At 39.0% G+C, this 27,179-nt stretch overlaps 1 protein-coding gene across 4 annotated transcripts in view; it reads right to left on the bottom strand.

The window, feature by feature from the left end:
- PTPN14 (protein tyrosine phosphatase non-receptor type 14) overlaps positions 1-27,179 on the bottom strand; it is a 131,840-nt gene that overhangs the window by 103,935 nt on the left and 726 nt on the right. For 2 of the 4 annotated variants that reach the window (XM_034427810.3, XM_034427813.3), the window contains exon 1: positions 11,142-12,103. The exons of the other annotated variants lie outside the window; for them this stretch is intronic. The gene's annotated coding sequence lies outside the window, so the exon portion shown is untranslated. Of the gene's footprint in view, positions 1-11,141; positions 12,104-27,179 lie in introns of those variants that run through there. 4 annotated transcript variants of the gene reach the window in all.

Genomic DNA, 27,179 nt, shown 5'->3' with positions numbered 1-27,179 from the left:
TTCAAGGGGAATAACACCCCCAATAAAGTCCACTTGCCTTTTGAACAGCACCTTTGGAACACTGAAGATTCAGTGTATTTCATAATCTATTCTTTCTTTGTATATGAAATGACTAAAGGTATGAACATTTACCTTATAATAAAAATGATCAAATACTGATGAATTTAATTGTAATAGACAATTGATAATAAGAGACACCACAATTAGTTTTACTGTAACCAGACTTGATAAGTTAGGGCAGGTTACCCAATCTACTTTGGGAATATTGATTGGGAATTTTGGAGAATCTGGAAAATTGTAATCGAAACACATCTAAAAAGTTTCAAGCTTAGATAGAACTATGTTAAGGTAATGCCGTTTAGGCCTGTCCAGAGCCTCAGCTTAATAACCACAATCACTAGAAGGTTTGGGCAAATTCTTTCTCTGCAATTACATGCATGCATCTGCATAAAAAACGAAGGGTTACTTGATAAGAGCTAATCTAAAATACCAAAAAGAATGCTAAGTATTTTCTCTTGTTACAAAACACATAGACCCAAGCAGAGAATAAAAATGATTGCTGCTGACCTTGCTTTTTTGTGGGAGACATGGGGATCATCACAGGTTAGAGCCCACCACTCAACAGATAAGCTGGCATTCCTTAGAGGAGACTAAGCGAAATGAAAACAAAATGCCTTTCATAGTTTTACAAATACCTGTATCCCCTCCCAATTGGACACTGCAGTAAATCCTTAAACTTCCTGTATGAACAACTCTGTAATGTGTTACCAAAAAAAAGAAGCATTATAAAGCATTAAGAACATTATATCCATGCCAAGGTCAGGGCAGATGTTATTTCTTTTTCCAGATTTAAAAATACTTCAGAAAACATATTCAAGATTAGGTGTGAGTTTAGGACTATATTTATGTTTTTTATCAACCCAATATCAAGACATCAAGCTTCTGTAAGCTATTGTTCTCCAAATTCATTGGACAACAACTATCTTTGCCAACAAGCATGAGTGGGATTGGCAGGGGATGATGGAATCTATTTTGCAACAGAGAATCAAACTGGAGAAGGCTGTTATAGGAATTACCTGAATCCAATGCAATTAAAGCCTCCAGAGAAAATCTACAGTACCACATTAAGTATATAATTTGCTTTAAAAACGAACATTAGTTGTCTACATATCCAGTAGTCTCTGTTAAATAAAAAGGGAAGCATAGGCCCATGAGAATTATAGGCATGTTCCAATATGTACAGATAGTCTTGAATACAATTTTGCATATTATGGTGTTAAATCTCAGTAGTTTCAAATGCCAAGAGTGTGACTTCTGGTTACTAATAATTGTTAACAAACATCAATATCTACCTCTTAGTAAAAATGTTGAAAAAATTGTATTCAAATCTTTTCCAAACAGTTTCTGCTGCTGAACTAATATAGTTCCAACAGATAAAAATTATGGCTACATTTGTAAAAATAATGGGGGTTAAATAAAACTCATCTCACCCCCTCACCCCCCAAAAAAATATGTCAGTAAAAGCTAAGCTTCAGTTTCATTGATTTATTGAAGATGGGGCTTCCAAATATTGCAAAACAATTAACCCTACTTGTCCCAAAGGTGCTTTTTCAAGAGGCAACTGGTTTTTCTTGGTTTTCTTTGAAGAAGTTTTGCTTCTCATCCAAGAAGCAGAAAATATTAAACAAATGCATACATTAAAAATGGTAAATGCAAAATCCAAATTCTTTTATTTCCATTGCCATATCTCATATGAAAATTTCGAACCTATAATTTTTTTTGTGGGGGGGGACAAAAAACCTCTCTCCCCACAGGTATCAAAAAGTGCAAAAACATAAAAATAGATGCCCAAATCTTTTCAATATAGATTTGAAAAAGTTCCCATAATTGCACTTCTTAAAACACAATAACAACAACAACAACAACAACAACAATAAAGGGCAGGCAAAACTGATTCACCTTTTTCCTTCTTGCATTTTATAAAACTATTTTTCATTACATGAAAATTACTCCTAAGGTATTTTCACTGCTAGTTTCTTGCACAGATCTTGCTCTTCCCATTTCTATTGGCCAGTATAACAAGAAACTTTAATATCTGGCTAATTTTTACACCTGCTGTACTGATTACAGTTGAAGCAGACAATGCTCCAAACTTCCCTTCCTTGGAAAGGACATCTTAAGGACAGAGCTAACCAATCAGGACACAGTATGATGCAATACAGCAATACAGTCTTAAAGCTATATTGAGGTTTATATATTGTCAACCCAACAAGTTAGGTAATTATCATTTCCTAACAATTTCAAGCCATCTTTCTTCATGCAAGTCCCAAACTGTGAATCTGTGAACCTGGACATAGTCAAAACAAGTTTATGAATACCACTTATTCACCTATGAGAATTAGGAATTGGCTGTAGGTGAGCAAAGAGGAATTATTGTGCAAATCAAATGAGAAACAGTTCTTAATATGCTGTAGCAGTTATTTTCAAGCTTGGATACTTAAGGTATGTGGATATGAAGTTCCATAATTCCCCAGCCAGCAGGCATGCTGTGGAATTCTGGGAGCTCAAGTCCAGACATCTTCAAGCTGCCAAGGTTGAGAAACATTCTGCAGGATTTCTGGGGCTGTGTGTACAGTATGTGTGTCAGTAAAATCAACAGGGTTTGAAAAGAACTGCAGCTTTATCACTTGAAATAGTAAAGTTAATTATACAAATAATCAAGTTTACAGAAACAGGTAAAGGAGAATTCATGACCCCACAAAACCTTTCAATGGCTCAGCGGCTTTTTCTATTGAGTTGATGGACACTGGAAAAGTATGATGTCGCAAAATAACAAGCAAGAACTTGCTGTTTCTGCAATTTTGTGATAGCAGGCATTTTTTTCCCTGGTTATTTGGCTGCTGGGGCAGAAGATACATGCAGCTTCTCAGATTTCAAATGCTTAGAACAGACAGGTCAAGCAGTGGGAAACTAATTCATTCTCTTCTGGTCAAGCCAATAGAAGTCATAGAAAATTTTGCTAGATTTCTTTTTTTTTTTAAGTGTGCTTAATTACCAAGCCTTTATCACCTCTATCTAAAATTAGACCTTGGTTTTATAACACTTTCACAGTTTCCCTTAAAGCAATCCCACTTTGACCCAAAATTTATCCAACGTTAATACTGAATTAATGATCATAACATGGCAGCTAGCTCTGCATAACAAATGTGAATTGCCCTAAATAAGTAGCATATTAATATAATTTGCTCAGGCTAATAAGCCTATGTTAACCCTTGGAACCTTGGTCATGAAGTGAAATGGATAGCCTCAGGGAAACCTATACATGAAATTATTCCTTAGTAGTAGAGGAGTGGATGGAAGGCAATCCTTTGCTTTTCTCAGCATACTCCAAAAAGGACTGTGGAAAGGGAAAAACAAGAGATTTGGTCCAACTTTTAAAAGATGCCCCAATGAGGAACAAATACAGGTAGCCCTCATTTAGCTACCACAGTTTGCCATTCTGATCAATAAGAAGAATGGTCACTAAGCAAAACCAAGATCTGAACTTATGATCTTACTTCAGCTTTCCTTTGCTAGTCGTAAATACGAGGATTGGTTATAAAATTATTTTTTTATCACCAGGTAACTGCAAATAGTCATTAAATGTAGAAGAGCATGTAGAACCTCGGGCAGCGGAATCAAGAGAGGACTCAACCTAGAATTGTTACATGTTCACAAACACTCCAAGTCCAACCCTTGAATTTTGTTGACTCTTATCTAGCACTCATTTAGTGTTGACTATTAGTTGACCAGATTATTGTGTATAGGCTTGAGCAATAAAACTTCTGAACTGGAACTTGGGTGTAACCCTGATTCTTCATGCCTGACACTAAATGAGGCAGTTGTTAAACAACTTTCCTGTATTCCACCTTTTTATTTAATCAGACTTTCTTGGCATCCAACAAGAACACTGATGGAAGCTTTAATTCATAACATATTGTCCCAGATCTTGCAACCCTTTAGTAGTCAACAATTCTCTTATCTTCAGAAAGGTATACAATTAAATGTACAAGATTAGTAGTCCTCAACTTGGCATCCTTCAATTCATAACACAATAGCTTTTGAAAAGTCTGGGAGTTGAACTCTAAAACATGACACAAGGTTCAGGGACGTTATCTTACATGGTCTTAAACTGCAAATAAAAGCTTCGAAAGTGTTATCCGTTTCCTTTGTGTAAAGAACTATTTGTTGTAAACATGCTCAGCTGCAAAATCAAAGGCATTATTATGAAAACAGAATATGTTTCAGCTCTAAGCTGAAAGACTACAATCAGTCATGTAGATAGAACACTAAAGTAGACTGGCCTAATTTTGATATACAGGTAGTCCTCGACTTATAACAATTTGTTTAGTGACCGTTTGAAGTTACAACAGCACTGAAAAAAGTGACTTAGGACCATTTTTCATAGTTATGACCTTTGCAGCATCCCCATGGTCACATAATTTACATTTGAATGCTTGACAAATAGTTCACATTTATGACAGTTGCAGTGTCCTGGGGGGGGGTCATGTGATCCCCTTCTGCAACCTTCTGACAAGCAATGTCAATGGAGAAGCCAGATTCACTTAACAACCATGTTACTAACTTAAGAACAGCAGTGATTCGCTTAACAAATCTGGCAAGAAAAATTGTAAAATGAGGCAAAATTAATTTAAATTTCTCACTTAGCAACATATATTTTGGGCTGAATTGTGGTTCTAAGTTGAGGACTACCAGTATGTAATTTTTCTTTGTTCCTAATCAAAGATCTTCAGAAACAGAATATCCAACAAAATGTCTATAACAAAACTGGAATATATAGCTCCATTATGGAAAACTCTGATGTATATTTTAAGCAGTTTGTTCCAAATTTTAATTCTCGGCAATTACGCATTTTCTTTTGTCAGTTCAACAACAAATCTGATTTAATTCTCTGGGTCTCAAGATAGTGAGCTAATCAGTTCTGAAACAAATTTCAGAACATCTATTGCAGCTCAGGTGGTCAGTGCATGAAAAAAATTGACAATGCATCTAAGAACATACAGGTTTGGGTAGTAATAGACTAGCACTCTCTTATTCTATTGATTGCAGAACAAGGGAAGAAAATGGTCACTATATGTAAACAGGTTCACAATAAATAAACAATCTGGGTTTCAGTGGTCTCTGGAGCCAACTCCAGAGAGTTAAGTTTCCATCAAATAACAAAGACACAACATAATGGAAAACATTAACAATGTCTACCAAATAACACTTAATTTTGGAGATATCAGATTGTGTCAGATGTCACATTGGAAACAATTTGCTAGCCAATATTTATGTGAGCCAAGTATCTTTCACAATCCCATGAACCCACACAAAACCCCTAAATCATACTACAGTTTAACAAAATACATAGACAAGTTAATTTAATCAACTCCACTCTGACAGCAGGGGCACAAATAAGACAGATGATGGCTGTATGTGATTGTTTAGTGCTAATTTAACAGTGATCCTTTGCAATACATGATTTGCACTATCATCATCATTTACTCCACTTTTGACTGGAAGAGGGCCCACCTTATAGGGTTTACTCTCATTCCATCTCTCCATTCCTTCCCAACCAACCTATTTCTTTTCTCAAGAATTCATGTTTTGTACTATATTCAACCAAGCACCATCATGCAGCCAGAGAGATTGGCAGAGAGCCAGAATATTCTGTCTGCTATTTTGCCAATTGTGAATACAACCCCACCCAGGGGTACAGCTGATTTGGATCTAACCCTGTAAGAAAATATATAAATAGGAAGCTCTACCCTTTGTTTGCAAAGGAGATTAAGCCCTGGAATCAGAAACATTTTAGGGGTGGCACCATAAGATGCCATCTTTTATTTGCATGTTTCCTGTATGGTTTCTTTGGTCCAAGCTCAGCTTTACGTATGAACCTAACTATTCTCTTTTATACTTACACATCAAGATCTTCGTACTTTCCGTCGGGCACTTAAGAACTTCCTCTTTCACCAAGCCGGGCTGGCATAATTAATTTTTTCTTTCCTTTTCCTAATTGTGTAAATTTTATTCTGAAGATCTTAATTTAACTGATAAGCCAAATTGACTTAATTATTATTTATTGCTTCTATTCACATTTTTATATATATGTTTATTTTGACTGTTCACCGCCCTGAGTCCTTCGGGAGAAGGGCGGTATAAAAAATTAAATAAATAAATAAATAAATAAATAAATAAATAAATAAATAAATAAATAAATAAATAATTAAAACAAACATGGCTTTGCAAAGTGTGCAAACTCCACTGTTTTTTCCTCACTCAAAGAACTATAAATACAGTTGACCTACCCAACTGAATAGCCTAGTATAGTGTTGCTGAACCTTTTCGGCACCGAGTGCCAAAACAGGAGCATGCGTGCAGGGGAGCGCCAGAAACCAGAAGAGCAGTTGAGCTTCCGGTTTCCAGTGTGCACAGGTCACCTGGTCTTCCGGTTTCTGGCACGCATGCATGCGCAAAGACCAGCTGGCCGGCATGCATGTGAGCACCAGAACCCAGAAGAGCAACGGGCGACGGATGGCGTGTCCAGAGATGGCTCTGGTACCACTTCTGTCACGCGTGCCATAGGTTCACCATCACAGGCCTAGTACAACCTATCCATTTTTTCTGACTCTTCTAGTCCCATTCAAAATAATTATGATTCTTATTTGGTTTTAGGCTAAAACATGCTAAGTTGCAACATTTTAACCATTATTAAATGAATAAGCAAAAATGCTTGAGTTAAACAGCATACTCAATCATAAAAGGTATGGTTTATGATACATAAATGGCTGAATTCACACCCACTAAATAAAAACCAAGCTACACTACTGAAATGTCCAAGTCCAGTTTTATAATACAGAATCTACTTTATATTACTATTCTGAAGTAACAGACCTAGAACAGTCAGAAGCAATTGAGGTAAATGAGATGGATGCAAATATCTTCAAATCTCTGGAATATTTATGGCAGCAAACATGCAACTTCACTTTATAATGGAAAATGGATTACAACTTTATCAATTGCCTGGCTTTAAAACTATGCCTCAAATAGAATTCTAGGGAAAACATTTTTTTTTCCAGAATATCTCTTTCACCACAATATGACACCTTACATTAAGAATAAATAAAATAACAGTACATTATAGCAGTATATTTTCCAGCAGCAATTTAGTTTTTTTCAGTTTTAATATAGACTTGAAATACTTTTAAATGTTTTATTTTTATTTTTGAAAACTTCCAAATAGCAGTAAAAGCATGTACTTCATGCAATCTGTAATACCACTTAATATTTCCCTTCTAGTACAAAAAGTATAAGACAAGTATAGATTTGTATATTATGTATATATGTATATAGTGTATTATGTATATGTATATATGTATTATGTATATATGTATAATGTATGTATATAGTATGCACCATAGTATTCTCTTTCAGAGTAGAAGAACTTTCTTAGTTCTTAGTCTTTCTTAGTCTTCCCCTTCCTCTTAAACTTTTCATTCATCCTTTGTATACCTATTGGTGTTTTTTTGTTTTGTTTTGTTTTGTGATTTCAACCTTGTTCATTCTTTGCATGATCAAGCCACTAGAAAATACTTCTTTCTTACAGGTCACTCAGATTTGTATCCAATCTGGCTACTGTTTCTTGATTCTATTCTTCAAAAATCTCCTTCAGTATTTTTATTGACATTAACTTTTGCACCATCCTACAGGCCTGTATGTTTCCTCAACCTAAAATATTTAGTCCCCTCTAATGTCCACTTTTTGAAATCATAAAATTACTTATTTATATTATTGTCCTATAAAAACCAAAACAGAAACTATTTCCCATGAGATGCTGTTTGTACTTCATAATTAATTCCATATTAATTCCATAATTAAGTTTTATTATAAAAGTTTCAATATTCCAATTTTATCTGGACCCTTAGTTCATTAAAAAATTCTGAGATCAAAATCTTACTATCAAAATATTTTTACTATTTCCAATTCTTTGAATTCTTCGGCTTATAATTAAAATTTTCTTTCATCCAGGATTGAAAGCCGACTCATCGGGTGTTTTCAAACTTGTTGTTCTGAACATCTCTAATAGCTTAGAAGTACAGTAGTTAATGAGCAACTTCTAAAATTACTAGAATGTGTTGCTTACAAACGTCCTTTAAAAGTTTCGGTCTGCTTACATGCAAGATGGCTAATCCTATTGTCCTGCAGTCTCCTCATGAGAAGCAGCCATCCTGACTACATGGGGACAACTTCCCATCCATTCACTACTCAGAACTTCCAAGGAACCAATCTACTCATTAGTTTCTTGGCCTTTGTTGCAGTCATCTTCAGTTCACTATACATCCCACAGAAACCACTCAGATTCACTTTCCATATTCTTCCACCTTCTGATATCTCTGTAGCCACACTGGTATCTCGGTACTCGACTACTTCAAAACTCATCCAATTTGGTACTTAATGTATTTTGATATGAACATTTTGTCCTGATACTCAATGTTTGTTTGGTACTCAACACACTGTAATAGGAAGAGGGGGGTGGCTGTGGAGAACAGATAAGAAGATGGCCATGTCAGGAAGGTCACTGCAAAAGGAAGCAGAGGACAGCTGCAGAGGGCAGACAGGAGTTGGTCATTTTGGGAAGGTTGCTGAAATAGGAAAAGGGGGATGGCAGTGGAGAGCAGACAGGAAATCCTTCCCGACCCAAACAAAGGGTCACATAGTAGATCACATGTTTTGTTTGATTCTTGTCATTTTTAGTATTCGTCGCACCTCCCAGAACCAATTAATGATGAGTACTGAAGTACAACTGTACTTCATTCCCCAAAGGTCCTCAGTTCACCTATGAACCAGTATGGATGAAGTCAGAGACAGGCACTCAGGGACAATCTTTTGAAGCCAGTACAAACATTCCACCAAACAGTCTACTAGGCCATTGGAAAAACTCCAAACATCTGTATCCAGAATGCTAATATCGTCATGATTATATTTTTATGATTCTTGTTATTTTAATGCATTGTATCACAGTCCAGAAGAATTGGAAAATTAAAACAGCCCTAGAAAATCCTTCTACAAATGAGATGGGGGCGTACAAAACATACCGAGATAATCATTCACTTTACTGATACAGCATGATGCAATGATGGACAGAACACTGGGTTTTTTCTAGCTGACTTCACATTTGTGTAACTACGGTACTTTGTTTCCTGGCCTTAACATAAGCTCAAGCACATTTGCTCCACAGCTTAAGGTCTACAGTTCTCTGATATCAAATGATGTCACAAGGTTTAACATGAAAAAGTTTTCTCATAGCCTCAAACATACTGCTGATTCCACTGGAATTGATTCATATATTAGCTAGTCATTCAGTTGTGCTGTACATAGTTATATTGTAAAAAGGAATCCGTCAACATTTATGGGTAGGTGAACAAGTTGAATAATAAAATACAGTAAGAATCCTTGGCCTCTTAATGTCCAGCAACAATAAAGAATTTGTTCTTTTCCAGATGTTGCCCACTGCCAACCTCCCTCACCACTGCTATGCTGGCTGAGGCCGATGGAAATTATACTTAGCAACATCTGGAGGGCTTACCACACCTAGCACAGAGACGCAAATGGAAAAAGTCACATTTTCATGCTTTTGCTCCCACCTAAGCACATACAAAAATGAAACTATGTTTTAGGAATTCTAAGTGACAATACAGTAATTGTATTCTTAAAATAATTATATGCATAATTGTGGTATATACTTATGCAAGCAAATGTGTGAAACATACCTTTGGAAAAGACAAAAAGGAGTAGGGCTGCCTTTTAACTCTAGGGGCCTCTCCTAAGGCCACATTTGGATGCACGATAACTAAAGGGAACTTGTAGGGCTACGGTATGGCTTTTTTAGACTCTTAAATTCTTAGGAAAAGCTTAAAACTAGTAAAATCTAATGCACTAAGAGGATCTACAAAGCATTTTTTTTTTAAAAAAAAAAGCAGCTTTCAAGTTTACAATGCACACTTCACTGGAATAAAGACATCACGAGGGCAGAGAAAACATCGTTTGGCACGACTTTCCCCCTTCCCTTCATTCCTGCAGCACTTTCTCAGAAAACCTTCATACAAGAAACTCAGAAAGTTCAAAATCCTCACCCTACTTACCACATTTAAATATCCACACTTCTTCTGCAGATGTTATCAATCAAACGACTCGTCCCTAACCCTCAAATCCCTGTGCCCAGGCTGGCTGGGGATGCTGAGAAGTCTAGTCCAAAACCCAGCCAAAAGACATCAGGCTGGAAAAGGCCAGGTTAAGATTTTGCCATGTAAGGAACAGTAACAGATGCTACCTTGTCACAGCATTTGCCCGAGATGGATGGCTAACAGAGATTTGACTGCCAGGGAACAAAGAGCAGAAGATACCCCCTCCGCACACCAGTGGAGAGTGGGAGAGTGGCTGGCTGAAAGTTGAAGGACAGAAGTCACTCTGCAGTCCTCGCGAAGTCAGCCATGGAGCAGGAAAGTTAAACTGTTTACAGTTGTTGTTTTTTTACCAACACCACAAACAGTAACCTAGAGAATTGAACAGGGACTTGGTCTAGTTACTTTCCAAATGCACTTTATTTCCAACACTCCCTTCCTTTTGCATGCAAAGCTTACAACTTAAATTCTATTTGAAGTCATTCACTTTTATTTCCAACTCTCCCTTCTTTTTACATGCAAAGCTTACAACTTAAATTCTATTTAAAATCGTTCTTCAGAAAAGAGAAGACTCAGAAACTGCTCGTTAACTGAGTTTAATAATAATAATAACAACAACAACAACAACAATAATATACCTTAACAGTTCCTAGGTCCTTGGTTAGGACTCGAGCTGCTGAGCTATTAACCAGCCTCAAAGGTTGTGAATCTCACTAAAGATTAACTAATAATAATAATAATAATAATAATAATAATAATAATAATAATAATAATAATCGAAGCACAGCAGATAAAAGCACCCAAAGATTATAGACGGGAGACCCGCTTACAAAGGCAAGTGTGTTCTCGCACGCTAGGCTCAGAAACTTTTCGCCCAGGCCGCCACCCCCACTCCAAACTGTTGCATCCCCCGCTTACCTGTTCACATGTCTCGGGATCAACCAAATGCTGTTTTGCCCGAAGAAGCCAGATCACGAGCCTCTTTTTTCTTCTCTCGCTTCCACCCCCAGGGGAAAATCACACACACACACACACAATTTTTTTGGGGGGGGGAGGGGGAAATCCCGAAGAAAATCTAGCCACGACGGATGGACCAGGCGTCTGTCTTAACCACAAGAATCCAATCCGGAGGGGGAAGAAAGTTTCAGGCGAGAGAGGTCCGTTCGTTGCAAAAGTTAATCGGGGGAGGGGAGGGGGCGGGCTGAAAGGAAGGAGAAGCGGGATATTGGTTGGGTGGGGGGAGCGGCAAAAGGGGGGGGGAGGGAAACGGCTCCGCCTTTGGTTCCCCCCCTTCCTAAGGCTCAGGGGCGCTAGAGAAAAGTTTGGAGTTGGGGAAGGAAGCGCAAAATTCAGGAAGAAGACGAGAGCGGGAGAATGGCGGGGGGGGGGGCAGGGATTACTGTCTCGCTATTAAAACGAGGGCCGGGCGCTTCGGAGGCGGCCACTGCGCTGAGGCGAGCGCGCCTGCCCTGCTGCTCTTTCTCATCCAAGCGCTGCTGCGCAGCGGAGACGACGACGACGACCTCGGAGTCACAGCCTAGGAATGCCAAGAATGCGGGGCGGCCGCCGGCAGTGGAAGGCAGGAAACGTCGGGGCTTTGAGTTGAGATCTCGCTTCTTTTTTTTTTTTCTTTCCTCCCCTTCTCCTCCCTCTCTCCCGTGCTTTTACACACAAACACACACAAGAGTTTCCCTCCCCCGAGTACAGGAATGAAAGACCACCCCCCCACCAGACGGAAGCCCGGCCTCTTCACTTCACCGATCCGCTAAGGAGGGTTCTTTCAAACGGGAGACGGACAGAGCAGATGCCGAAGGAGAGACTCCTTAGACGGCACCGTCTTTTGCTTCCCCCTCCCAGCCGCAGGGGCTGGCTCTGAGCCCGGCTCGCGGGTCTGCGGGTCGTTTCAAATTGAACACGTGTCGTTCTCGGGGGAAGGGGCACCAACCCATAGCCCCCCTCCTTTTTGGGACGGGGTGGGGTGGGGGGGGCTGAACGAGCCAAGGGAAGGAGGAGCGGCGTGAAAAGGGACCTTTTTGGGTCTCTCGCCGAGGGACGTAAAGCGAGGAACCCCGAAAATCGGTTTGGGAGGGAAGTGAGGTTGGAAAAGCAGGCCGGGCGAAGAAACGGACCGAAGGCGGCTCTTCGCAAAGTTTGGGAAAGGAGGAGCTTAAGGAAGCCTTGCGAGCCCAGCGGCCAAGCTGGACTTGGCGAGTTGCCGTCTTACCGCCCCGCTGGGAAGTAACGCTGATATATAGACTTCCCCCCCCCAACCCCTCCCCGGAGATCTGGGGTGCGTATTTTGTAGCCAGATGTAGCTGTGGTTCGAATTTCGGCTACTACTATTGGGGAACTAGACGTTACATGTGGGTATTTTACGTGGTTCAAATCATAGGAGTTGGAGATTCGGAGGGAGATGCTAGCAAATCTCTCACAAAACGATTTTTTTTCCCTCCCCCGAAATTGCTTGAAATGTTAACGCTTCCGTAACGGCCAATTTCTGGAATAGGTTACTGCCTGTTTTTACGTTTTCTTTAATTTGATGGAAAGCTGGGATAAGTATGATGTAAATAAAAGTAGCGCAAGAATTTAAGGGGTACTCTGGTTATCAGTATTGGCAAAGCATCGTTTTGTTTTTTGTGAAAATGTGGTTTCCTCTCCCACTTCACCAAGTTTACTCAGGTGTTCAGGAAAACGAAAAACAAACGCAACATGTTTTGGATCATATAAGAAATGCAGTAGTGGATGGATTTCATTTGTATTCCCAGCAGGGCAACCCTGCCCACCCACATATTTATATTCTGCCTTCCTGATAAGCGTCCCTTAGCTAAGACAGCACAGACCTGTATCTTCAATTTAAAAAATACACATTTCAATGCATAAAAACTTAGACCTTCTCTTTGGCCTTGATGATCAACTCTTGACACTGATGCTTGGTTTTCTGTTTACAACTGAATTGCATTCAAAGCACAAGTGGTTATTTATTCAACACCTATATTATAGCCACCCATCTCAATCAATGACTGGGCTGCTTACAAGTCATAAGTAACAAATTTATGAGTGCCTTTTCCTGTCCTTGCCCACAAAAATATTCCTAAATTGTGGACAAGCCTTTCTAAAAACAAGTGGGATAAATTTTTTTTTATTTTAATGAGTCTATATATCCAACAAGGGGGAGCTGGATAAAACAGTGATTGTGGCCTAACCGACTGCCTAACAAGATTACCCAGGTTTTACCACTGAAAACCATTTTAATAGTCCTAATTTATTGGACTGCCTGCTTTCAAGTTTTCCATTCTTCATTTAATTCAAGGCTGTGGTTGGTTTGCTATATGTATTTACAATAATTATTCTAGTCACTTAAATCCTAAACCCAGTGGTATTGGTTGTTAACGGTACCCACCTGTATAATAAACTACTCAAAACTCAAAAAGAGTTGTGGATATTGATACTGAATCCATGCATGCACTTAGTTTGTATTTGCACTGAAGAGGTGCCTGTACTAACGCCAGTATAGTGTAGTAATTAAGGTGTTATGCTGTAAACAGGAAGAATCAAGTTCTAGCTATCTTCAGCCATAATATGGTAGAAGCCCACTGGGTGATTTTGGGCCATTCACTTTGCATATTCTGCTTCACTAGATTGTTGGGGGAGGGATTATACCACCTTGAACTCCTGAAAACGCAATACAGGTAGTCCTCAACTTACGACAGTTCATTTAGTGACCATTTGAAGTTACAACAGCACTGAAAAAAGTGACTTATGACCATTTTCAACTTCTTAATTTACACCAAAGAGCTTTGGTGGCGCAGCAGACTAAAATGCTGTTAAGTAGCACTTAGCTGCCAGCTGCCTGCAATTACTGCAAGTTCAAATCTCACCAGTCTCAAGGTTGACTCAGCCTTCCATCCTTCCGAGGTAGGTAAAATGAGGACCCGGATTGTGGGGGCAATAAGCTGACTTTGTATAAAAAGAACACTGCTTAGGGGAGGCCGAAAGCCCTACTAAGCAGGTATATACAAAAAAGTATGAAGGCTATTGCTTAACGCATTGTAAGCCGCCCTGAGTCTCTGGAGAAGGGCGGCATATAAATCGAACCAATCAATCAATCAATAAATAATTTTTTCACACTTATGACCATTGTAGCATCCCCATGGTCACGTGATTTACATTCTGATGCTTGACAACTAACTCACATTTATGATGGTTGGAGTGTCCTGGAATCATGTGTGGAACCTTCTGACAAGCATAGTCAATGGGGAAACCAGCTTTACTTAACAACCATGTTACTCATTTAAGAACTGCAGTGATTCATTTAACAAATGTAGGAAGAAAAGTCGTAAAAAGGGTCAAAACTCACTTTAAAAAATTATCACTTAGCAACATAAATGTTGGGCTCAATTGTAAGTTGAGAGGTTAAATCTAATAAGTTGTATCTTCTAGTCATACAGATTTACAGTAAATCTATTTAGGACTATCTAATTTTAGGTGAGTACATTTGTACCTTAGGAAGTCTGAAAAAGGAGCTGAAGGACAAAAGTGCAGCATCACAATGGAATCAAGGTCATAAATCACATGCAACTGAACTGCATTGAAAGCACAGCTACCAAGCTAATAGGGATAAGAGAAGTGATTAAAATCAAGGACCACCCAGGGCTAGATTGTTCCTGAAAGACATGGAACCTATGCGAATCTTTGGATATTTATCATGCATGTCTTTACCTGCTCTGATCAACAAAGGAAGTTTTGTAACTTTTCAGCTGCAAAAAGATAACATTTTTCTTTTGAAAAAAAAAAAGTAGCAGTACAGGACATTGATGGAGCAAGGCCTTCATGGGGGGTGGGGGGGGGGCTATTTAAAAATGTTAACAGATCTGTCAGGCTTACCTGAATTTTAATATACCACTTGCATAAAAATAATGCTGTAATGTTTTAATTTCAACAATAGGAACTCAGGTGTTTTTGGGGATTAGCAGGCCAGTTTCAGGATTTCAGAATAGTGAGGGGGTGGGGGGGAAGGGGAGCTGCTTATACAGGACACAGATTACCTACAACTTTGACAAAATAGCCAATAAACTAAAGCCAGTTTAAGACCAACAACCCCAAATCTGCAGGTAGGCTGATAGAATTTACTAATCCCCAATCAGTATCCTTGGGTGAGCAGCTCATGAATATCTTATGCCTCTTGAGCCCTATAGAGCTGTGATGGCGAACCTATGGCATGTGTGCCAGAGGTGGCATGTAGAGCCCTCTGTGGGCATGTGCACCATCACCAGCTCTCTTCTGGGTTCCATCATGCACATGCGCACCTGACAGCTGGTCCAGCACGCCTGCGCACGGGCCAGCTGCTCTATTCTGGGTTCTGGCACACGCATACGCACCAGCCAGGTCCAGCATGCGCACCGGCCAGGCATGCGCACGATAGAACCCGGAAGAACAGCTGCCACCACATGTATGCGCACCAGCCAGCTGCTCTCTAACGGGTTTGGGCGTTGCGACGTGTTCCATTTTCAGCACTCAGTGCTGAAAAGATTAACCATCACTGCTATAGAGGATGCTAAGAAGGACCACTGGCCAGTCTTTTTATGTTCATTGCATTATAATAGGAAATAATAAGCCTGACTTGCAGGATTATTCAAAAGGACTCCAATGCAGAAAGCTTTGAATATTTAAAAGCATTAACTATTATTACCTCCCCCAGAGATGATCACGTCCCAAACAATGGGTATTATGCCTGGAATATACAGCATTAACCTGGACATTGTCTATAGGTGAAATTCTACCCCAAAATCGTTTTTGAATGTTAAGCACTCTCCTGTAAATATATGCCACTAGAAGGAAGCACTTTTCAGTAAGTTCCCGGTAGGGAGGAACCTTCATGTTTAAACTGGCCCATAGTGCTTGGCTTTAGGACATTCAGTTCTGGAAACTCTCCAATGAACCTAGGAGATTATACATTTAAAGCAATTCTTAACAAAAAGGAATTACATTGAAAATCTGAGCACACATGGAATGAGCTGAAGCATTTGAAAATGCTGCTAGAGTAACATTCACCAGATTATCTTGTTTGCATACTGTGCAACACACTGCCCCAGGGTGCATTGCATGTCACACCTTGAGTTGGAAAGAGGAAGGAAAAGACACATTCCAGAGGTGGGCTGAAGCTCCTGCAAGGAGCTCAGATAAGACCTGGATGAGCAGGTCTGAGCATCTGTGTAATAATGCAGTGATTTTTCAAAATACAATGTGCGTACCTACATTCTTCTGGTTTTAATCAGTTGCAGAAAATAGATGACTTAAAAATCAAGTCTTAGACAAAAAGTCTTCATAGTGCCCTATAATTTGTGCTTTTGTTATTTATACCAATATATGCCTTTAAAAGTATTGTTGTGTGGATATATACACATATATGCATACATAATGTCTATACTGAGAGAAGCAACCTAGAACAAAGAAGTAATTTCCTGTGAGAATAAATAATCAGTGGAACAACTTGACTCCAGAAGTTCTGAATGCTCCAACACTGGAAGTTTTAAAGAAGAGATTGGACAACTATTATGTCTGAAATGGTATAGAGTTTCTTGCCTGAGCGAGGGGTTGGACTAGAAAACCTCCAAGGTGCCTTCCAACTCGTCCTATTCTATTCTATTCTATTCTATTCTATTCTATTCTATTCTATTCTATTCTATTCTATTCTATTCTATTCTATTCTATTCTATTCTTGCCCATGTTCACATAAAATTACTTCATTAAGCCAACCCTTCTTCATATGGTCTTTTAATCCTGCTAATCTACTTGATAAAAAATGATTTTTCATGTAGCTTGAGAGAAAGACATTAGGATGAGGGGAACTTGAGAAAGCAAGGAAGAGTCACAATCTTTAAAATTTCTTTGGCATCTTTAAGGGCTGCCCATATTTTTGTAAGATGATGGCATGCTTCTCTTTGCAAACTGTAGTCAGATAAACGTTACATATTTATATATTTATCTTGTTCCTGAGGCAAAGGTAAGGAATCAGTGGGTAGCAAAAGCTGAGCCTAGGGGGGAAAACTGGAGTGTTACAGTTGCTGCCAATCCTTGAAGACTTGTGGTAGACATTGAATAACATGAGGCATTACACTGCCTTTTGATAATTCTACTACATTCAAAATTCAAGAATACATTTCCAGTTCTATTTATGCATTAACCCTGCATATGTACAGAATAAAATGTTCAAATTAAGAACTCTTTCAGAAATGTACCATCTTATGAGACAAGCTGCTTGGCATCCAAGATTCAAAATACTTGAATTCTGGGAAGTAATATAGAACTCTTTTTCAGACAAAGAGAAATCAGCCAAAAAGAGTCCCGCTTTCTCATTCCCAAAATACAGTATAACTTGCCTATGATTTACAGCAATGTTTCTTAACTTATTGCCCTTAAAGTGTATTGTATTAATCATCTTACAGGATTCTCACCCCTGGTGATGATGGGAACTGTAGTCTAACCCATTTGGGGCATGAGATTGGAAAAACTGTTACAGCATATTTCAACATAGTCCTGTTTGACATGGTCAAATACAAAACATATGTTCTACAAAGAGCTATGATTTCCATCTCGTTTGCCACTCCTTGATCGCAAGAAAAGTGGGAGATTGACTTTTCTACTAAAGCTGCAAACCACAACACATTGATAGGCCACTGTTGAGATTGTAGTAGCTCACTGAAAAGGCTTCTGATCTTGCTAGTTTGTTGTTCATTGGCATTTTCTAAATGCTTGAGAATAATCATAATAGCCTTTCCAACATTAACCTGTTGTTCTCCTGCTGTGACAGATTTCAGCTCCCATACTTTTCAGTCATCTTGGTTGAGAAATGTTAGGCTGGTAGAAAGCACTAAGTTTCCAACCAGAATAATTGCAGGCTTTTTGACATTTACCTTCTAGCCAGAATATTCTATAGGTATCTGAATGAGCCAGTTCTCACTTTGTTTTTTCTGTGCTGACATCAATACAGAGCCTGAAATACAATAGCAATAGCACTTAGATTTATATACCACTTCACAGTGCTTTACAGCCCTCCCTAAACAGTTTACAGAATCAGCATATTGCCCCCAACAATCTGGGTCGTCATTTTACCCACCTAGGAAGGATAGAAGGCTGAGTCAACTTTGTGCCTGGTGAGATTACATACCTCGCAAAATAGGGAGGGGGGGGGACTTCATACCGAAACCACATTTCTACTTTTCTCTGTATATTGTTTTAAAATATGAATGCTTTCTGTGTTTACTGTTTGTCACAACTACCTTTTGCAATCAATATTGGAAAGAAGGTGCTTCTGCTCAAAAGATTACATCTCAAACTTTTACATAAGTGTATGTAAATGTAAATACATTATAGATTCCTTAGATATCGAATTATAATATCAATCCCATTGCAATTCTATGGTTCCATATTCTGGTGATTTTATTATGCTTTTATCTTAATTTAATATATTATGTCCTATATTGTATCGTCCACATATCTTTTATACATACATATTTGCTGATGCTTTATTTAAATTAAATTTGTATATCAGTGATTGCATGACTTTTCTGTATGGCATTCACTAAATAAATAATACTAGGTTGATATTTATGTTACAAATATACATATTTGTATAATACCTACATGCCATCTCCACATAGTTTACTGTATATTCAACAGACAGACAGAATGCAGCATACATAACAAAAACATTGCTATTAAGCAGGAGCAAGGGAAATCAAGCCAATGATGATTAAAAGTGGAGCATTTCTATTTAATAGCTACCTAACTGGGAAAGGTCAATTTCAATAAATATTTGTCTTAAAGATCTACCCAAAGGGACAAGCAGCAGAGAAGAGAAGAGAAGAGCAAGAAAACTCTGCCTATTGTATACTGTATGCTAGATTAGCTCTGATGGAACACTAGCAAAACCCAGATAATAATCTAAATGAGGGGGGAGCACATGCACCTTATCAATTAACTAAAAGCTAGCTATTTAAATTATTAGTTATTAAATGTAATTTAAAGAATACACAGGTTATACTTTACTATAATATACTTTCACAACCTAAAAAAACTCATAGATGCTGAACAATACATATGGAAAGAAAGTACTGTATATCAGCTCATGGCATCAATGCATTCTAAAAGTCTGCTTCATATTTTGTGGTGCTTACAATCATTAAGTCAAAAGTTTATTTGCCTAATGTGTCTGTGCATGCTAATCCTTACACTTGCCAGCTTTATCTCCCTCCTCTCTTCTTTGGAAAAAGGAATTTGGATTACGCAATCCTGGAAAACAAACCTGTTGCCTTGAAGCATGAGCTAACATGTTATAATACTTTATGGCTTGCAATTACTAAGGTGGATACTCAGCCAAATAGTTTTCTTGGAAGTTATCATCCATTCAGATAACATGTTGGAAAAGAAAATAGAATGAAATGCAGCTGCTCAAATAGAAATACCACATTTTTTATTGTTGTTTTCCAAAAGTTCTATACTTTAATATTATTTTTGAATCAATATAACTTTCTTTCTCCCTTTGTGTGTGTGTGTCTAACTATCTGCCTCATCATCACTTATTATTCTTGCCAGAGCAAGCCTACAGAACCCTGTATTTCAATAATTTGTAGAAACTGTCATTTAAGAGCTTGGAAAATAAAGCAGCCTAATTTTCAGCTATGATAGAAAGCTTGAATTCCCATGATCTGAAGCATGTTACGTTCCACTAATAATTTGAATATGGCTCCAATATGGGCAACAGAAAAAGGATCAGTTCTGAGCTAGTTTTCCTCCATATATGCTGTAACACAATGCCCATCACTGCAAGCCATCGCAGCCCACAAGAAGGCTTTGCGGAAGTTTGATCCAAGTGATATATTAATTTACCATTAATTTACCACTGATAAATTTGGAAGGAATACCATTAGAAAAAGTTGAAAGGATCACGTACCTCGGTTTTAATTTACATGAAAGCTGGGGCATGATCAGTGAAGTAAAGACAAGGATAGAGAAAGCTCGAACAGCATTCTTCAAAATGAAAAAGGTCTTCTGCAGTCACAACATAAGCCTAAGACTGAAAATCAAGCTTCTCAGATGTTACATCTTTTCTATCCTGGTCTATGGAGTAGAGAGTTGGTCTCTGTCAGAAAACCACTTGAAGAAACTAGAAGCATTTGAAATATGAATTTACAGATGACTGTTACGTATAAACTGGGTTAACAAAATCACAAATGAAGAGGTGACAAGCCGCCTGGGAAAGCAAAGGGAAATAATCAAAGCCATTGAAAAGCGAAAGTTAGAATATTTTGGACATGTGATGCGACACCCAGAAAAATATGCCATCCTTCTCTTAATCCTCCAGGGAAAGATTGAAGGCAAACGAGGTCCAGGCAGAAGTAGAACATCATGGCTTCAAAACCTTAGGGACTGGTTTGGACAAAATTCAGCAGCACTTTTTCATACGGCTGTTGACAAAAATAGGATTGCCAACATGATCGTCAATGTCTGATGACGGATATGACAGAAGAAGAAGAAGAAGGAGAAGGAGAAGGAGAAGGAGAAGGAGAAGGAGAAGGAGAAGGAGAAGATGATGATCTAGGGATATGCTAAATTAAATATTCAAAAAAATAAAAAATCTGAAGCATGAAGCAGTTATATAATTCAGTAATGGTACAATGCTTCACTTAAGCGATTTCTTATATTCAGGGGTAAAGAATTAACATAACCTTCCAATAGAAAGGGAGCTATGGAAAGGGGGCTTCAAATTTAAAGCATATCTACTGATTAAACATACTAGCATTTCCAGGAGCTACAGAGGGATGGAGAGTTCATAGCTATGGTTTACTTTCTCCCTCCTCAAGTAATAGACTTCCACTGAACCCAATTCAGTTCAATTCTTGGAGGAGCAAAAATAAAGCAAAAATACAGTAGACTATCACTTACATAGTGGAGTTTCCTGGACAATCTTTTGAATCGAAAGCTGTGTTTTTCAAACTTGGCAACCTTGCATGGACATGGACTTCACCTCAGTGGTGAAATCCAAATTTTTTTACTACCGGTTCTGTGGGCATGGCTTGGTGGGCGTGGTTTGGCTTGGTGAGAGTGGCTTGGTGGGCATGGCAGGGGAAGGACACTGCAAAATCTCCATTCCCACCCTCCTCCAGGGGAAGGATATTGCAAAGTCTCCATTCCCACCCCACTCTGGGGCCAGCCAAAGGTGGTAATTGCTCAAAACTGAGCAAACTGAGAAAATTTTGAGCCGAACTGCTCAAAATTTCCACTACCAGTTCTCCAGAACCTATCAGAACCTGCTGGATTTCACCCCTGCTTTACCTCCCAAAGTTGCCAAATTTGAAAAACATTGCTCTAAAATGAGACACTGATTTTGAGAGGGCATGCTGTATACAAATTGTCCTTATTTATTGTCGGCCTTGTATAGTGACTGTTTAAAGTTACAATAATGTAAAAAACTCCAACTTTATGACCAATCCTCACATTTACGACAGTTGTAGTGTCCTGCACTCGTGTGATTGCCATTTGCATGTTTCCCAGCCTGCTTGCGACAAGCAAAACTAATGGAGAACACAGAAGTAAAATTATTAAATCACGTCACATGCTGTTTTGCTTCACAACTGCAGTGACTTGCTTAATGACTGAATGGGAAGCAACAGCTTTAGTCCTTTACCTTCACATGATTTTCCATTGAACGACCATGGTGCTTAGCGATGGAATTGCTGGTCTCAATGATGATCACGAAGTAAGAACATGTGTGTGTTTTAAATTTTCATCTTCCTAGGGCTCGTGTATTGTGAAGGCTTTGTTTTGTTTAAGCATGGTTCTTTGAATAACTTATAATTGGCTAGTTCATACAACCCAATCATGTAAGCCAACTTTTAATTATTTAGCAAAGCATGGTTAAAGAAACCACGAATAACAGAATAAGAGTTGGAAGGGACCTTGAAGGTCTTCTAGTCCAACCCCTTGCTCAGACAGGAGACCCTCTACTATTTCAGACAAATGGTTTTCCAATCTCTTCTTAAAAATGTCCAGTGTTGAAGCATTCACAACTTCAGAGGCAAGTTGTTCCACTGATTAATTGTTCTAACTGTCAGGAAATTTCTCCTTAGTTTCAGGTTGCTTTTCTGCTTGATTAGTTTCTATCCATTGTTTCTTGTTCTGCCTTCAGGTGTTTTGGAGAATAGATTGACCCCTTCTTCTTTGTGGCAGCCCCTCAAATATTGGAACATTGTTATCATGTCACCCCTAATCCTTCTTTTCATTAAACTACTTCTTTTAATTAAACATACACAGTTCCTGCAACCATTCTTCATATGTTTTAGTCTCCAGTCCCCTAATCATCTTTTTTTTTTTTTTGCTTTAATTTATATGCCGCCCTTCTCCAGAGACTCAGGGTGGCTTACAATGTGTTAAGCAATAGCCTTCATACTTTTGTATATTTATACAAAGTCAGCTTATTACCCGCACAATCTGGGTCCTCATTTCACCTACCTTTGAAAGGATGGAAGGCTGAGTCAACCTTGAGCCTTGAGATTTGAACTTGCAGTAATTGCAAGCAGCAGATGTTAATCTGTTAATAACAGTGCTTTAGTCCACTGTACTACAGCATCTTTGTTGCTCTTCTCTACACTCTTTTTTAGTCTCAACATTTTTTTTATATGGCAACCAAAACTGGATCCAATATTCCAAGTGTAGTCTGCCCAAGACATTACGAAGTGGTATTAACACTTCATGTGATCTTGATTAAGTCCCTCTGTTAATGCAGCCTAGGACCGTGTTGGCTTTTTTGGCAGATGCAGTATATTGCAGGCTCGTATTTAAGCAATTTAAGCATCCACTAGGACTCCAAGATTTCTCTCACCAGGTACCACCTATTCTCTGTCTATGCATTTGTTTTTTCTTGCCAAAATATAGGATCTTTCTTTTCTCACCACTGAATTTCATTTTGTTAGATACCTCCCAATGTTCAAGCCTGACAACATCCTTCTGTATCTTGAGCCTATCTTCTAGAGCAGTGATGGCTAACCTTTTTGCCGTCACATGCCAAAAGCGGGGAGAATGTGGGGTGGTCGCACCCATGCATGCCCATACCCATAATTCAATGTGCCCCACGCATGTGCATGCGACCCTCCCTGCTCCCCCCGCTTTTGTACGGTGGGCCCAGTAGGCCTTTTTTCGCCCTCCCCAGGCTCCAGATGCTTTCTTGGAGCCTGGGAGGGCAAAAACAGCCTTCCCCACCACACACCCCGAGGCCATCCAGAGGCCGGAAATGGCCCATTTCCCGACTTCTGATGGGCCCTGAAGGTCCATTTTTTGCCCTCCCCAGGCTCCAGAGGCTTTCTAAGAGCCTGGGAAGGGTGAAAAAGGCCTTTCCCACCACCCCCCGGAGGCCCTCCGGAGGCCAGAAACAGCCCATTTCCCGACTTCTGGTGGGCCTGGAAGGCCTGAAAATCAGCTGGCCGGTGCGTGCATGCACGATGGAGCTGAGCTAGGGCAACGCTCGCGTGCCCACAGATATGGCTTCACGTGCCATAGGTTCGCCATCATGGTTCTAGAGTGTTGGCTATTCCCTATTCATGCCAGTGTGGTGTCGTCTGCAAATTTGATGAGTTCCCTTTCTATCCCCTCATCTAAATTGTTTATGAAGCTACTGAAGAGTACTGGGACAAAGACAGAGCCTTGCGGCACCCCACTGTATGTAAAACTGAGTTGTTGTTTTTTACTGAACTATATACCCTTTTTTTACCCACATTCCCACCCAGAGAGTCCATGCTATCATCATGTCAGAATAGTATTAGCTGTGCACAAATAAAGGAGCTGAGATATTATGATTAAATCACTAGAACTTTTGGCAAAATCCCAGGCCTCTTCATGATTCATTCTTTTAATAGTGGCTGTGGCATAAATCAGCAGCAATATTAATCACAGCTGTGGTAACTAAATCAATTACTTATTTACAAATGTTTAACTTGCTTTTCACTGATAAAGAATCCCAGAGTAGGCTTTAAAACTAGTTAACTAGTTTTAGACTCTAGATCCCACTTAAACTAGACTCTAGTTAAGTGTGGACCCTGGTTAAACTGGGGCACAGTCAATATGGCTACTCATGCATACAAACAGTAGATAGCACACAATGTCATAGGCATCAGGGAAGAGTATAAACCACTTCCTTCAGCACAACTGTACAATAGATCACTGCTCATCTTGCTAATGGCCTCACCAAAAGTAGATGGTCAACCAAGCAATGCAGAAAATGGAAAGAACACCCATGTGTCAGGTGGCATAAAGAGAGGGACACATTCAGCTTGCAGGATACAGATCACCTCCTCTTCTCTGCACAATATAACAATATGTACTGTACATGCAATTATTTCTTATGCAATTTTTTTGTTCCTTAGAAATACAATAACCAATGAATTAAGAAAATTCATTGAATTTTCTTGACAGAGATTACCTACGGTATATTTAATTATATCACCTACAGGTAAATTTAATTATATCATCTGAGAGAAAGAAATACAAAAATATTACATGTAAAAATAAAGCACAGCCTGTTTTTATTTTTTAAATAAAACTTTAAACTTTGATCATAAAGCAATATTATTAGACTTTCCACTGAATCAAGAGTACCAGCATATATTTAACTCATGCATTTCTAAGAGATATTAAAATCAGACTCTGCTGATAACTAATATTGTAATAACCAAGGTGGGGGCTATATAGAATGCCAAGGATTTAAAAATCCAAATCCATTTAGAAAGCTTTTGCTTTTTTTCTCCCAAAGGCACATATAACAGTATGGATTTTCCTGTGTAAAAGGGGGTCACCTAGTGGCAAGAATAGAAAAGATACTCTGAGATTTCAAAAATTCAGATGAAATTTACCACTCTGACAATCAGTTACAGAATAATCAATATAGTTATAATTTGAACCAACAACCCCGCGACCCCATACCTGTCTATTCAGAGTACTTAAGGCCAATGTAATTATCTTGGCACCCAAGGAAGGAAAACAAATACTAGCGTTCTTTCCAGCAATAAAATTGCAACGATAACAAATCCAATCACTAGGAATTTATCTCCCTTTCATACTGAAAGGTTCTCATTCTATTAAAAGTTTGAGTGTTGCCAAATCTTGCTCAGGTATTGTCTGCAGTGATTTGTGTATTTATTTATTTGCAGTAGTAAATAAATGTTTATAATAAATGCAATAAAAATAAATGCAATATAAAACTACTTGCTGAGTTTGTAATACTCTGCCATTTATAGCCACATAAAATTATAACATCATAAAATAGCTCCCTACCCCACCTCAAGGACACAGTGGTATCAGACTGACTATAACAAGTTCCCAGAAGCTCTAGGGAAGACTTTTCACTACCTTACAGAAAACTGTAAAGCAAATTGGCATCCAGATCTCCTGATAAACAACAAATAGTCTTTCATGATCAACAATAGTCAATTTGTTCAGCGATTGTTCAAAATTATTGCAGCATTGAAAAAATGGATGTATGACCAGTCCTCTAAGATCTAGCCAAGGCAGCATCACATGACTACAATCCAGACACTTGGCTACCTAGCTAATAATTATGATGCTGTAGGGAACTCTGATCACTTGATCACCATTTGTGACCTTCCCTGCTGGTTTCCCACAAGCAAAGTCAATGTGGAAGCCAGCAAGGAAGATTGCTAGTTGTTCCAGTAAGACACTTCTGCATGTAGCACACCCATCTGCCAACAGTCTCCACCGACTCACATTGGGCTTCCCAGGGCTTCCCCCGTAGCATCCTGCTCTCTTATTTGGGACTCCTGCCACTTCATACTTAACAACTCATATACCTTGAGGTTATGATAGCAACCAGGATTGCCAGGATTACTGTGACTAAGCAACACAAATATATTGTGTCAAGCTTTATGCCTGCCAATTGCTATCATAACACAAGGACTACCTGTAGTCTAGTTCCCCCTCCTCTGACCTCATTGGAGATGAAGTATCAACATGCTCCTGAGAGCTAAATGAATTAGATTGGCGCTATCTAAATCAGTCAGTCCTGCAAATACCCAGATGCCAAGGGATTCATAATTTACAACCAGCACTTTTAATTACATTTGGAAGCCTACTGGAAGCCAGTGGAATGTCCACAAAACTGGTAACAGTAACAGAGTTGGAAGGGACTTTGGAGGTCATCTAGTCCAACCCCCTGCTCACGCAAGAGAGTTATACTAGGGATTCGAACCACCAACTTTTCTGATTGACAAGCTCAGTGTCTTAGCCACTGAGCCAACTAGTCAGGCCAAGTATAGTCTGAACCACCTAGTCAGGTGCTATAGCTAGGCTGCTCATATTTAATAATTGCAACTTCAGAATAGCATTCAAAGAGTAGATTGCAGTAATTGAAGAAATTACTTCAATTGAAGTAATTGAAGAAATAATGAGGCATGGACATCCATGCTGATTTTGCATGTAAAGCATCTGCACCATTGTTGAATCATGTATCCTCCTTATATAACTTGGGAAGTGTCCATTGGATCTGGATAGCAGACTTGAAGCAGCTAGGCCTCTTAAGGGCAAATTTACAGCAAATTATGCTGTAAATTCATAATTTCTATGTGTCTTTGTACCTTTATCCCTGGCCATGACAGTTGGAAACAGCCCCTCTTTGACTGAGGGTACTAAGATATTTCTCTCTCAAAGTGCTTGCAGAATTCTCCCCCTAAGCAAGATATGGATATACCAGAGTTGTATATATATTCACATTCCTCCTTAGTCATGCAGTTCTCTGGGTATCACCATTTCATAGAGAGTGAAAGTGAACTTGGAGATCCCCAACTCCTGTGTAGTACAGGAATCTCCTTGAGGTCATAGGATAAATGTGAGGGGGAAATCAGGGGGGTAGTGAATAAGGAACAATTTTGCCCTCTTAGATTTCTTAAAGGA

Source organism: Pantherophis guttatus, chromosome 1, assembly GCF_059756535.1.
Source record: "Pantherophis guttatus breed Tessera chromosome 1, ASM5975653v1, whole genome shotgun sequence".
Lineage (NCBI taxonomy): Eukaryota > Metazoa > Chordata > Lepidosauria > Squamata > Colubridae > Pantherophis > Pantherophis guttatus.
The sequence above is the reverse complement of the archived record's forward strand: the minus strand, read 5'-3'. Positions and strand labels throughout refer to the sequence as shown.